This window comes from Bos grunniens, chromosome 26, assembly GCF_055505025.1.
Source record: "Bos grunniens cultivar Pamir isolate PY7600 chromosome 26, Bosgru_T2T1.0, whole genome shotgun sequence".
Taxonomy (NCBI): Eukaryota; Metazoa; Chordata; class Mammalia; order Artiodactyla; family Bovidae; genus Bos; species Bos grunniens.
Genome location: NC_141190.1, coordinates 28746000 through 28761393, shown reverse-complemented (window position 1 = coordinate 28761393; position 15394 = coordinate 28746000). Strand labels below are relative to the sequence as shown.

At 36.2% G+C, this 15394-nt stretch overlaps 1 long non-coding RNA gene across 1 annotated transcript in view; it reads right to left on the bottom strand.

The window, feature by feature from the left end:
- Window positions 1-2011: 2011 nt before the first annotated feature.
- Window positions 2012-15394, bottom strand: part of LOC147344299 (uncharacterized) — a 51056-nt gene continuing 37673 nt past the window's right edge. Inside the window, exon 2 of the long non-coding RNA XR_015155568.1 lies at window positions 2012-2805. This is a non-coding gene — a long non-coding RNA (uncharacterized LOC147344299). The remainder of the gene's footprint in view (window positions 2806-15394) is intronic.

Genomic DNA, 15394 nt, shown 5'->3' with positions numbered 1-15394 from the left:
TTATTTATAATCACTCCCAGTGGAATTTGAGGGGTGTTTTTATTAGTTCATAATCTCTTCTTACCATGTAGGAAGATTTCTGTCATGTAAGGGAGTTAAAAATTTTTATTGAATAAGTGTAAAATGAATAAGTAAGTAAATCATATTCAAGATAAAAACTTCAGTAGGAACCTTCATTTTATAATGCTCAGTATTATACTTCATTTTACAAGGCTCAGACAGTTTTCTGTGACAAAAGGAAACATCACATAGGTTTTAATGCAAGGACAAAAATAAAATAATGACATGCTGTGCCGGGGTCCAGCCCCGGCTGATCCAGGGTATTCGAAGGGGAGACGGCGTCAGCGACTATTTAAATATTCATCAAAGATATAAAGAGTAATAGAATGAGGATAGCTCAGTAGGAAAATTCAGTGGAGAAAAGAGGCTGAGTAGCTTGGTTTACGCGGGAGACCAATAAAACTTCAAGACAAGTAGCTTGCACCACTTACATAGGCCGCAGGCGTCCTTCCGTTCTCCCGAAGGAGAGGAGACACTGAGGCCTCCCCAGTCGGATCTTAGAAGCCGAGGCATAATTAGTAAGCATGGTGGGTTCCGTTCTCCAGATGGAGACTCAGCCAGAGTTTGAGAGAGAGAGAGACATGGGGAGACCAGTATTTCAAGGAATTGATTCCAATTCTTTATTTTCAAGAGTCTGTTTTTATACACTGAGATGTTATACAAAAGTCACGCGGGGACAGCAGTCCTGACTTTTATTAAAGTCAGATGCTTCACACAAATGTATACAGAGGTCTTAGGGGTGTTACATCATCTTCTGGCCAGGGGGGCCTGCTGACAATTTACAACCCTCTCCTTGTGACAGCGGTCAGTCAACACTTATTTCTCCAGGGGTGATTATTCTTAAAACAGACGTTACTCAAATAAAGTTACATTCCTATAGGGTGAGGGTGTAGTGGGTTTTAGTTAAGGAAAGAATTTACTTGGCCTAAGGTCTAACGTGATTTATATCAAAGGTTAATACTTATTTCTTCTATATATTCATTAATGTGTGTAAGGGCAGGGGAAGTGGAGACTTAGCAGTAAACATTGGCTCAACAAATGAAAAACCCTTCACCAATACAGTTTCTAATCAGCCCACTATACTTATACTAATAATTTTCTAACTTCTCTAAAGAACCTGGTTTTAGAAGGTTTAAAGCATCTCATGCCTCTGATGGTTGGGACGCTGTGAGCAATCACATGTGGCCGGACAAGCCTGTCAGGCAGGCTAGAGAACCTTCAGGGGAGTTTGTAGGTTAAAACACTCTTATCACGCCCAGGAATTATTATTAACTGGAGCTCTAAGTTAACTCCTTCTCTGAAAGAGGTGGTGGGGGACAGCCCCCCGTAAAGTCAGAGGTGTAGAGCACAAAGTAGTAAAGTAGGCAGGCTCTGGTTATGGGGGTAGATGCTCGAGGATTTCCAGGGGGACTCCTGAGGCTGGATCCCGCCTTTGCATATGTCGAGCCTCCTTCCTCATGACCTTTGCCATGGGCAGAGTGCCTCACGCTGGCCCCCAACAATGCTGTTTTTATATTTATATATTCTAACGTAAGTTGTATTACTGATGTATCATAAACAACTTTGGAAGGAAGAAAGCAATAAGACAAAGTGGTGAGAATAGGCTTTCTAGAGTTGGAGAAACCTAAGCTTAAATGCAGTCTCCACCAGTTGTGTGACAATATATGTTACTCTTATTTCTGAGCCTCATTGTAAAATGAGAATTTTTTAAAAATCACCTTATAAAGATTTTATGAGAACTAAATGCACTGCTGAATGTCAACCAATTAGCTTTGAGTGGGGAACATGGCAAATATTGGGAAAGGTTACCTACTATTGTTATCCTATTGCCATTCTGTTTTAATATTTATTCAATAGTAAGACATTCTTTATCCTTAATGTTTTGGAGGAGTTTTCTGAGTTCGGAGGAGGTTTTATTTTTAATTAGATCTCCTCAAGTCTCACCGCAATAGAAACACCAACAAAAACTTCCATTTAATGAAAGAGGACCTTAAAGACAAGAGGAAAAAACAACAGAAGTAGATGAGGGGGATTAGTATAAACCTCAGATAAATTCAGTGTCAAGGTTGACTTGATGAACAACTTGTAAAAAGCATGAAACATAGTTGCCACTAAAATGTTAAATTAGTACAGAAGAAAAAATATAACATGTTCAAATATGAAGAAGTAAGTAGAGATCAAATAATTAGAGGACATTTTAAAGATGTCCCCAGGTAAAATTTGGTGTCAGTTAGCAAAAGAGTTCAAGAAATTGAAATATCTATATTTCTCTAAAATCGATTTTTAAAACTGGAATACTCAGTTCAGTTCAGTCACTCATTGTGTCCAACTCTTTGCAACCCCATGAACCGCAGCATGCCAGGCCTCCCTGTCCATCACCAACTCCCAGAGTCCACCCAGACCCATGTCCATCGAGTCGGTGATGCCATCCAGCCATCTCATCCTCTGTCATCCCCTTATTCTGCCTTCAATTCCTCCCAGCATCAGGGTCTTTTCAAATGAGTCAGCTCTTCACATCAGGTAGCCAAAGTATTGGAGTTTCAGCTTCAACATCAGTCCTTCCAATGAACACCCAGGACCGATCTCCTTTAGGATGGACTGGTTGGATCTCCTTACAGTCCAAGGGACTCTCAAGAGTCTTCTCCAATACCACAGTTCAAAAGCATCAATTCTTCAGCACTCAGCTTTCTTCACAGTCCAACTCTCACATCCATACATGACTTGAATATTAGAGGAACATACAGTCTGTTATAAAAATTTGACAATCAGCATTTAATCCTAACTCATACAAGTTATGCTACTTTACTCAAGAATAAGAACAAAATTTTCTGTCATATATGAAGAAAAAGTAGATTTTTCACAGAAATCCCTTAAATATAACAAGTCTCAGACTTCCCTACATAAAAAGTCAATAACAAAAAATAAAAGATGAACATCTGTGTTCTGAAAGTGTGGATAACAGCTATCTAAGAGGCCCAAATATGAATTCCTCAGTGAATAAAATGCCCATAAACTCATTTTTTTGGGAAAAAAATCTTTTAAAATCTGTCTAAAGTATAGCAGTATAAACAAAGAACTCAGGACTGAAGAAACTGATTTTAAAAAGGGAACTGATGGTGAGAAGCAGATCCATTCTTATTTAGACTCTGTGTTAAATTGAATTGATGATCACAGAAAAAAATGTTAAAAACAGTAAAATATTAGCATAGCTCGCAAAAATAAACAGTTAAAGGAAAGGGATTATAAGAACTAATGTGAGAGAGCAATTTTCATCTTTCATAGAAAAATCTTAGTCTAAAAATAAATATGAAAACCAAAACAAGAAACCCGTAATGACTCTATCGTCATCTTTAATACCTTTATCTTAACCGTAAAGGAATAAATTAAGAAACGGTACATCTTGTGATGAGGAGACATTTACTTGAAATTCAGCAACTGTTTCAGTTTCTCCCCCTTATAATTAAGTGAACTTGGCATTAATGCATCTTTTATGAATTTTGATTTTAATTATTTTTAATGAATGTGTATCTGCATATTTACATACTTAGAGCTGTCTTGAATCATGCTCACCTAATATAAAGATTAGGCTTTCAAATTCACTTTGATATTTTTCATCATTGTTTAAATTCTTTATAATTTGCATGTAACTTTTAACCAAAAAGAGCAAAAACAAATAGACAAGATGTTATCTGGTTAATTCTCAGAGGTAACATATAGACTATTATTGTCTTTGTATTCTTTTTATTTATCACACATGACAATACTCTTTTAATCTATGTCTTCTTTCCATTCACAGTTTTGGGACATTCTCAGAAGTACTCATAGTTATCATTTTGATGCGCACCCTTTCAGATCTATTTCTATACATGCATGTATGTGCATCTTACATTTGTGTGTATACATTATTGAGAGTTTACTAAATGGTTTTGGATTGTTCATATTAGTCTGTAATTTTCCTTTTTCACTTAAGACTTATAAATCTTCTCCTATCATTATGTAGTTCTATCTTATGCTTTTGAACAACTGCATAGCATTCCATTAATACAATGTTGATAGACCATCATTTATACAACTATTCTTTTATTTTTGGTAGTTTCAGTTATTCCTTATTCTTTCCTATGACAAAAATGCTACAATAAAAGTATCTTAAATATTTCCTGTACAAAGTTTCAGATTTTAAAATAAGACAAGCTGTCAGTTACAAGTTCCCTCTACTCACTTTAAACACAGTAGAAAAACTAAGCTTCAACCAGTGAGAACTAATCCCACTTTTTTTTGTTTTAACAAGTTCCAATTGGAACAAGAACCAAAGTATGTAGGCACAAAAGTTATTTTTGTTATGTATCTCAAAATGATTTGAAATAGACTCTCCAGGGAGAATGAATGTAAAGAAGGGATAGAAAAATAGAGGGGAATTAAAGGATAAGGCAATGGAATGTTGAAGTACCAAGTCTGACCTACTCATTTTTAAATAGAGAATGCATTTGGGAGTATTATATTTTAGTTTTAAGCTGTAAAACTGCTTTTAATTGAGTTTTCTGTCTATGAGTTCCTCTCCAACCAGGAAGTCACATTTGGATATGACAGAATTTCCCAGGATACTCCTGGAGAGCCTTTCAGAAAAGATACTTGTTCCAGGCAGAGTGGAGTCACACCCTTAAAAACGGCCTCCATAAGGGGATCAAGAGCTGCTGTACATGCCCACGTCTGGAGAACAACCTCATGCCATTTGTAAACAGTAACTTCAGCACCTGTGCTACAGAAAGGCTTACTCTGGCTAAAGCAGTTCATATCACCTTTCCTTCTTTTTTCCCCTGTGGGCTCTGTATGGGGTTTATAGTTGGGACCTGTGAAAGCTTTTCAACAAAATATGACATTATAAATAGGTCTCTTCTGTTTCTGTTGTGTCCAGTATCATTGGAACATTTAATATTTCTTCATTTTGATCAGAAAAGTAGGAAAAATACTAAGCTATTTAGGGAAACACAGACTTTTTGCTGTGAAACTATTAAGAGACCATTCTATTCACATCTAAAGATTTTTAAAAAGAGAGAAATCAGTAAAAACCATGATCCATGACCTTTGGTTTTCTTCTTTCCTACTATCTGATCTCCGTAGAGGCTGGCATCTCTCTACCTCTAGCACTCTCCGTATCTTCTCTCCCTATCCTAACAAATCTTGAGAGCATGTCTTCTACTTGTTCTCTGCTTATCCTTATCCTGGAGCAAGTATCCTTTCTGAAAGGATTTGGGGTCAGGGATGCTCCTAGTTCCCACCCTTCACTACTCTCTTCAATTTTTCCAGAAAGTCTCACCAACCAAGCTTTCTTAGGACAAATGAAAGGCATCCAACACCCTTCCTGTGCAGGCATCTATTCACCTTTGAAGACAGATACATCTAACTTGCATTTATCCCTGCCTGCAGAATGAACCTCAGCCAAGATATTTATTAGTAAACTATAATCTCCAAATGCCCTAGATGACATTGCACTAAGTATTATTTAAAACCATGCTTCAGGAGGAAATGTTTTAATAATTTATACCTTTGTGGCTTTTTAAGTGTTTTCTTTATTACATTTTGGCAGGGCACACTAAGTATAAATTGAATAAAATGAGACATTACACATTGGGTATTAATTACCACAATATTAAGAGATTCTACAGCTTTGCTTTCTGAGCTGAACAATGGCAAATTGTGAAGAAGCAGAATTTTAAAGACTGCTTGCAAAATTTCCCCTACTCAGAATGTGAATTATATTCCTTAGCTTCAGATTTTATTTGAATTCTATTAATAAGAGAAACTCTTGGCCTGAATGAGGCAAAAAAATGACTTGGACATTATATAGTAGATCAGATGAATCTCTTCATGAGCTCAGAGGCAGAAGATACTGGAGTTAAAAATACCAATTCCTTTAGCAGCCAGAGAATCCAGGAAGCTAGTTAAGGCTGAAGATGCCACTCTTATTCCAAAGAAATAGAAAACATTGTGAACGTCAATGTTCTGGGAAATCTCCACAATTTAAATTTCATACCAACTAGAGAGGAAGACCCCAGGAAACCCTCAAAAGCAGTGGACACAGAGCTGAGTGGCACTGGGTTAGGAAGTGTTTGAGGATATCATATTATTCTGGTGGATGCTGGGAGAGCAATACCTAAGGAGTATATAATGTGTCTTGGCCATCAATTTGTCTAGAAACAAATTTTGAACTCAACCATGAGGTCTCTGTACTTTTGTACATCATCTTGAAGGAAATACCCTCCATCAGAATCTCTCCATGGAATCTGGATTGGTGGCTGCATTACAGAAAAAAGAACCACCAGTGTAACAGTGATGACAATGTTAGTGACAGCCACAGAATGGTTAGTGAAAACATGAGACAGATTATTTAAAAAAAAAAAAAAAACACTGAGTGATAGGAAGGAAGATGATTGCTGCCCTCTCACACAGAACCAGACGTGAATGCCAACACTTGACAGGTGACCTCTGATAACCCACAATACTTAAATACTGAAACGCTTCCCCCTTGAGAGTAGGCAACAGAAAATAATCTCTATTACATGTGAATTTCAAAAAGAACAAAAATTGTCACTCATAATCCAGTTATACAAGAATTTAGTAGAAACCAACTACAGTAACCCACTCACAGTATGCCCTGATTGGAATTCAGGATGAAAAAAACAGGATGAACCATTGTGTGCTTTGGATAAACAGACCTCTAGACACTTAAAATGTACATCTCAGGAAGCATTTCTAGGTGACCCCAGATTGTTGCATCTTCCCACACACAGAAAAAGACTAAAATCATTAACTTAAGATATCTGTTTTTCATGATTAGCAGTAATATTTTAGAAGATGTGTGCTTGACTATATGCATTTCCTAGCCCCCAAATTCATATATCTACTGGCTCTTCCCCTATCTCTTGAGAGCAATATACTCAGAGTTACTGAAAGGCTGTCTCCCAGTCTACAGTCCTCAGTAAGACACTGAATAAAACTAAGCCCACTCCTCTCTTGTTGTGTGTTTTTAAGTTTAAAAATTACAACTTATATTTCATATTATGCTAGGAGTACTAGCAAATGAAATAAAACAATGAAAAAACACCCTATGGCTTTTAAAATAATAAAATTATACTTTATGGAAGACAAGTCTGCTTATCTAGAAAATCAAAATGATATCAGACAAAACATTAATAGTAATTGGTCTATGTAGCAAAGTCACAGAACACATGATTAAATACTCCAAAATGTTATTCTACATACACACACAAATAAATTGTAAATGATACCATTTACAAGAGCATTAAGTTGCAAAAAAATAAGCATTCAAATATCAAACATCTAGAATTAGTATACACATAAATAACAAAAATTATGCTAGACTTCTCACACTGACAAAGTTAACTGCAGTAAAGTGGGGGGAAATGGTCATCTCACCCAGGTAATTCAGATTAGAAGATATATAGAGACATTAATTTCATTTCTTAAAAATAAGTTTGAATGGCATTGAAACATGTATAATATCATGTATGAAACGAGTCACCAGTCCAGGTTCGATGCACAATACGGGGTGCTTGGGGCTGGTACACTGGGACGACCCAGAGGGATGGTAGGGGGAGGGAGGAGGGAGGAGGGTTCAGGATGGGGAACACAGGTATACCTGTGGCGGATTCATTTCGATATTTGGCAAAACTAATACAATGTTGTAAAGTTTAAAAAATAAAATAAAAAAAAAATAAGTTCCAAATTGATGTCAGATATAAATACAAGAAGTGGTAAAAAATCTTTTTTGAACACAAAGAATAGAGGACATCATTTTACTGTAGAGTGAGTAAAGCCCTTTAATAGAACACAAAAACTATAACAAGAAGGAAAACATACCGAAATGTACTAAAACAAAAATGTATGTTCCCTAAAGGACACAACATAAGAGTAGAAGGCAAATTACTGGCAGAACATACTGGCAGCAGTACATATGACAAAGGCACTGCAATTTACAATTTGTGAAGAACACCTACAAATTACTAAGAAAAAGTCATAGAACCCAACAGAAAAAAATGGAAAAAAAAGGCTCGTCTCTTTATAAAAAAAAAAATCATGCCAAAACAGGCAATAAATTTATGAATATATTCAACTTTAGACATCATAGTAAAATAAAATATGAATGGCTTAAATTAAAAGATAAGCACCAACCACTGGCTGTGAGATATTCAAGCTATCAATAAAACAGAGTTCTAACACACTGTTGGTGAGTTAATTTGCACATCCATTACACTATTCAGGGTAATCTAATAAAACACATGATATGACCCAGGAAGCCTATGGTTATACTTACTGGAAACGTTAAGCAAAATGAAAATATAGGAATAAAGCAGTATTTGTTATAGGAAAAAAAAAACAACTATTCATATCAACATTAGAATGGAAAAATTGAAGAATATGCTCACAACGGCAATATTGCATAGCAACAAAAATTACTAGATGGATATGATGAATATCTTTTAAGAAAGAAATGGGCTTCCCTTCTGGCTCAGTTGTTAAAGAATGCACCTTCAATGCAGGAGACCTGGGTTCAATCCTGGGTTAGGAAGATCTCCTGGAGAAGGGAAAGACTACCCATTCCAGTATTCTGGCCTGGAGAATTCCATGGACTGTATGCCAGAAACATATCTACTTCTGTTTTATTGACTAAGTCAAAAAAGCCTTTGACTGTGTGGATCACAACAAACTGGAAAATTCTTAAACAGATGGGAATACCACACCAACTTACCTGCCTCCTGGGAAATCTGTATGCAGCTCAAGAAGCAACAGTTAGAACTGGACATGGAGCAATGAGCTGGGTTCCAAATTGGGAAAGGAGTACGTCAAGGCTATATATTCTCACCCTGCTCATTTAACTTATATGCAGAGTTCATCATGCAAAATGCTGGGCTGGATGAAGCACAAGCTTGAGTCAAGATTGCCGGGAGAAATATCAATAACCTCAGATACGCAGATGACACCACCCGTATGGCAGAAAGCGAACTGAAGAGCCTCTTGATGAAAATGAAAGAGGAGAGTGAAAAAGTTGGCTTAAATCTCAACATTCAGAAAACTAAGATCATAGCCTCCAGTTCCATCACTTCATGGCAAATAGATGGGGAAACAATAAAAACAGTGACAAGAGTTTATTTTCTTGGACTCTAAAATCACTGCAGATGGTGACTGCAACCATTAAATTAAAAGACACTTGCTCCTTGGATGAAAAGCTCTGGCAAACCTAGACAGCCCATTAAAAAGCAGAAATATTACTTTGAGGACAAAGGTCCATCTAGTCAAAGCTATGATTTTTCCCAGCAGCCATGTATGGATGTAAGAGTTGGACTGTGAAGAAAGCTGAGCGCCAAAGAATTAATGCTTTTGAACTGTAGTTTTGTAGAAGACTCTCAAGAGTCCCTTGGAGTGCAAGGAGATCCAGCCAGTCAACCCTAGGAAATCAGTCCTGAATATTCATTGGAAGAACTGATGCTGAAGCTCCAAACCTTTGGCCATCTGATGCATAGAACTGACTCATTGGAAAAGACCCTGATGCTGGGAAAGATTGAAGGCAGAAAGAGAAGGGGATGACAAGGATGAGATTGTTGGATGGTATCACTGACTCGATGGACATGAGTTTGAGCAGTCTCCATGAGTTCGTGATGGACAGGGAAGCCTGGCATGCTGCAGTCCATGGGGTTGCGGAGTTGGACATGACTGAGTGACTGAACTGAACTGACTGAAGAAAGAAAGAAAGCAAAGTAGATCCTGTATTTTCCATTTTTATAAGGTACAAAAACAAACAAATTATTCTTTACTGTTAAAAGTAGAACCCTGATAAACCACAAGGTCTGGTAGAAGGCTGGAAGAGGAAAAAGAGCGAGCAAGCTTCTGGTTAGCTGGTCATATTTTAGGGGTTGGTTATGTAAGTGTGTTCCTTCTATAAATATTCATTAAGTGGTAAACTTATGCTATATATGCATTTCTCTGTTTATAGTATTTGTAAATAAATAGTAAAAGAAAAGTATTTGACAGGGTCCCATGCCATGAACTCTAAAAGCAACGTCTGGTATAAGCTAACTGCCTAACTCTGCTTACTGTTTACTAGCTGTGTTTCCTTAGGCAAGTTTCATATTACCTTAGTTTTATTGCTTATAAAGTAGGCATCAGAAAAAAAAAAAATCGAATCATCCCTTAAATTCCTATTAAGGAATTTGATAATTATAGCAACAGATATGGAGCAAGAAACGCCATTTATGTGCCACTTTAAAAGTTCTCACTTGTACTAAAGAAAATATGAATAATTTAGGTTCAATGCATGAAAATGCAGATCATGGCAAAGAACGGTATTGGAAAGATGACTAAAATAATATAAACCCAAAGAAATTTCAGGAATTAATGAATACATGGCTGAAATATAAATCCAAAGAGAGAAAAAGAGAAACAACAGGGTAAAAGGATAAAAGAGAAATAAAACCATGTGAGTGAAGTAACAAAAGATAACTAGGAAACAAAGCAATTCACATTGGAGGCTTTCAAGAACAGAATTTGAATTGCAGAAAAATAAAAATAAGAACTAGATATATTTTTTTAAGTTTCTTCAGAACAGGAAAAAAAAAAAGATAAAAATGAAGGCACAGAAAGAGAATCTATCAAAGACAGGTTAACACACTGACGGCGTTGTCCGTGAACAGACGAGTTACACAGAAGCAACTAGCAAAAGGTAAAACCAAAATAGTTCAAAACACTTTCTTAAATAAAGCAAAATGAGTGGAATCATTTTTAAAATCTAAAGAATATGTTAAGGTTTTGAAATCTAAAGAATGTGTTATGAATATTTAGGAAGGTAAATTAGGCTTATCATAGTGTCAAGCATATCAGAAGGGATTTAATAAGTTACTATTGAATTAACAAGTTATTAACTTAAAAGTGATACAAGAGGAGTAAAAGTCTTTCCCCAAATGCTTAAAATTGCTAGAGGTAGGTACACAGGCAGCCTTCAAAGTGTACAAAGTCCTGTATGTAGTAGCATCAGCAAAGTTCTAAAGAATCGGATATGATTTTTTTCTTTCAATTTTTATTGTAGGAAAATACACAAAATGTACCGTTTTGATCAGTTTTAAGTATTCAGTTTAGGGGTATTAAGTCCATTCATATTGTTGTGCAACTATCTCTATCTTCCATCCTCAAAACTCATCACCTTGTACAGCTGGAACTCTATATCCTTTAGACAGTAACTATCTGTTCCCTCTTTCACCCAGCCCCTGGCAAATACTATTCTACTTTCTGTCATTATGGTTTTGACTACTCTGAATACCTTACACAACTGAAGTTATACGGTATTAGTATTTTGTGACTGGTTCATCTCACTTAAATACCCCCAAGTATCACATGTAGTGTAGCAAGTTAGAGTTTCCTTAAGACTGAATAATGTGCATATGTACCACATTTTGATTATTAATTCATGGATTCACAGAACTTCAGTCACTCACATTTTAGCTATTGCAAATGATGCTGTTATGAACAAACCTCTCAAGACTCTGCTTTCAATTCTTTTGACTCAGAAATACAGGTGCTGAATAATCTGATAATTCTATTTTTAACATTTTGTAACCACCATTTTGATTTGCATAGGAGTTACATCATTTTACATTCCCACCAACAGAACAGAAGGGTTCAAGTTTCTCCACATATTGTCAGTATTGTTTTGTTTTGGATTGTTTTTCAGTTGCTAAGTCATGTCCGACTCTTTGTAACCCCATGGGCTGAAGCACACCAGGCTTCCCTGTCCTTCACTATTCACTATCTTTCTGAGTTTGCTCAAACTTCTGTCCATTGAGTTGGTGATGCCATCAAATCATCTCATCCTCTTATGCCCCTATACCTCCTGCCCTCAATCTTTCCCAATATCAGAGTCTTTTTCAATGAGTTGGCTCTTTGCATCAGGTGGCCAAAGTATTGGAGCTTCAGCATGAGTCCTTCCAATGAATATTCAGGGTTGATTTCCTTTAGGCTTGACTGATTTGATCACCTTGCAGTCCAAGGGACTCTCGAGAGTCTTCTCCAGCACCAGAATTTGAAAGCATCAGTTCTTTGGCACTCAGCTTTTTTTATGGTCCAACTCTACTGGAGAAACTGTAGCTTTGACTAAAAGGATCTTCATTTGCCAAAGTGATTTCTCTACTTTTCAACACCCTAAGTGTGTCAAAGCTTTTCTTCCAAGAGGTAAGCATCTTTTAATTCCACGGCTACAATCACTGTCCACAGTGATTTTGGAACCCAAGAAAATAAAATCTGCCACTGTTTCCACTTTTTCCCATTCATTTACCATGAAATAATGGGATCAGACGCCATGATTTTAGTTTTTGATTTTTTTAAATTTTAGGATTTTTTTTTTAAGTTTTAAACCAGCATTTATTTTTTAATTGGATGCACGTTAGTATGTTAGTTGGAATCAAGTGGTATATCATTGTAGTTTTTGATTTTCACTTCTCTAATGATTAGTGATGAACATCTTTTTATGTGCTTAATGGAAACTTGCACATCTTCTTTGGAGAGAAGGCTTTTTGAGCCCTTTCTCCATTTTGAATTAGGTTGTTGAAAATATTCTAGATATTAAAGCCTTATCAGATACCATGTGTTTCAGGAAATGTGTTGAGCACTTGAATACTAAAAAACCCTATAGGTCAATGACACTAGAAGACTCACTTTACACATGGAAAAAAAAAAAGAGAGAGAGAGAGAGAGATTCAGAAAGTAAAAGAATTTCTCAAAGACCTTGAGCTAGTATATTAAGCAATGACTGCTCCAAGAAACATGGGCACTTCTTTTGCCTTGCAAGTATATGAGGTACTTGTAAGTTTCCTGGCACAGTCCTAATTGTAGAGTTGGTTTTCAGTAAACAGAGTTGCCAAGTAATGATAGTGGCTATAGCAATACCTGTACCTAAGTGCTGCAATGACCCAACTACAAGAGGAAGAGTATCTCACACATCTGGACAAATGTTGAAAAACCCAGTCAAGGCTTAGCAGACATAGTAAAACCTTTGAGAACCTTTAAAATATGTATTTCCCCTAAAGTAACAATATACCACTTTTCACTTTGCTTTGCCTACCCACTTCAGAATAATGAGGCTGGTAAATGGGGAAAGCATGACACTCACTCAATTCTTAACTTAGGCGTATCTCAGAAAGATGAGTCCAGAAAATTTCCAGGTAGAAACTTATGTTGGAACACAGCATGACTGGCCTCTTAGTCTGCAGTGTATATGAACCCATAACCTTATGAAACAGGAATATACACAATTTACCCATATAGGTAAACAAATTCATCTTATTCTTTTGCTTTTTAAATCTAAAGCAGATTATTTTGATATTCCTGACCTACCCTGCTATTTGTAATTCTCTTTCAAGAGCTACTTTTATATCCAACATTTTTCATAATGTTTTAAACATTTAATAATTTCTCTAAGAAAGATACAATATATTCTATTAAGTTAATTTCAAGTGTTCTGAGTGTTCCCCTTCTGATTTTCTTTTTGCTATTTTATACGTATGTGTGTATATATTTGCATATGTTTTAGGAAGTTTCCTTGAATACAAACACATCATGCTTAAATTTTAGCAAGAATTATTTAGGATAAAATAATTTCGTATAAAATTTGGAGAAATAACCTTAAAACAATAGGAATCTCAGAGACTCAACTGATACTTTTGGATAATCAATTAGATAAGCATTTAAGAGAGAAATTAAGATATCTTTTTCATACTCAGGGCCAGGCAAAACTGGATCTGAAATGTTCTTTCTTCTAATGAAGGACTTGGAAGGTGTTTGTTTTTCACATCTGTAGAAAAGGGCTGATTCTGTTTTAGTGTAACTAGTTACAAATAAAAAGGCATGGTTCCAAACTGGTACAACCACTTTGGAGAACAGTACAAAGGTACCTTTAAAAACTAAAAATAGAGTTGCCTTAAGATCCACCAATCCAACTCCTGGGCATATATCTGTAAAAAGCCATAATTCAAATAGATATATTCACCACAATGTTCCTTGAAGCACTTTCTATAATAGCCAGGACATAGATGCAGCAAAAATGTCCACTAACATTGGAATGGATGAAGAAGATATGGTACATATATACAATGGAATATAAGCAATAAAAAGAATGAGATAACGTCATTTGCAGAAACATTAATAGACCCAGAGATAAACATACTAAGTAAAGTAAGTCAGACAGAGAAAGACAATTATCATGATATTGCTTATATCTGGAATCTTAAAATATACAAATGAACTTACCTAAAAAACAGAAATAGTTACAGATGTATTGATAGAAAACAAACTTAAGTTCACCAGGGGTAAGGAGAGGAGGGATAAACTGGGAGACAGGGATTGACATATATACACTGCTGCTGCTGCTGCTGCTGCTGCTGCTGCTGCTGCGTCGCTTCAGTCGTGTCCGACTCTGTGCGACCCCATAAATGGCAGCCCACCAGGCTCCCCCGTCCCTGGGATTCTCCAGGCAAGAACACCGGAGTGGGTTGCCATTTCCTTCTCCAATTCATGAAAGTGAAAAGTGAAACTGAAGTTGCTCAGTCGTGTCCGACTCTTAGCGACCCCATGGGCTGCAGCCTACCAGGCTCCTCCATCCATGGGATTTTCTAGGCAAGAGTACTGGAGTGGGGTGCCATTGCCTTCTCTGATATACACACTAGTATATACAAAATAGATAACTAATAAGGACCTACTATATAGCAGTAGAGAACTCTACCCAGTACTCTGTCATGCATGGCCTTTATGGAAAACAATCTAAAACATAGGGATACGTGTGTGTGTGTGTATGTGTGTGTGTGTGCGCGTGTGTGCAGCTTATTCACTTTGCTGTGTACCTGAAACTAATACAACGTTGCAAATCAACTATACTCCAATAAAATATTTTTTTTAAAAAATCAAAATAAAGAAAAAAAATGCAGAGGCTGTTACTTTGGAAACAATTATATACCTATTCAAATATGTTTTTCCAACTCACAATCTTAAATGGCTTAAAATTATACTGACAAAACTGTAGCAGCTTTTAAACTAATGACAACCGCATGAATACTTTCCTCTATATAGCACAGAGATGTTAGTGGATAAATCACATATTATTGCAGGAAACTATTTCCCTCAATGAATTCTACCTGCTAGAATCTTACTGCTTCACAGATCATGTTAAAAACTTTCATTTAAAATAAGACTGAAGCTGGTTCTGAACAAAAGTCTAAACCGTGAAGCTGAGAAAGCTACAAATATACCTTTCTGTTTTCTGTTATTTCCTATGCTT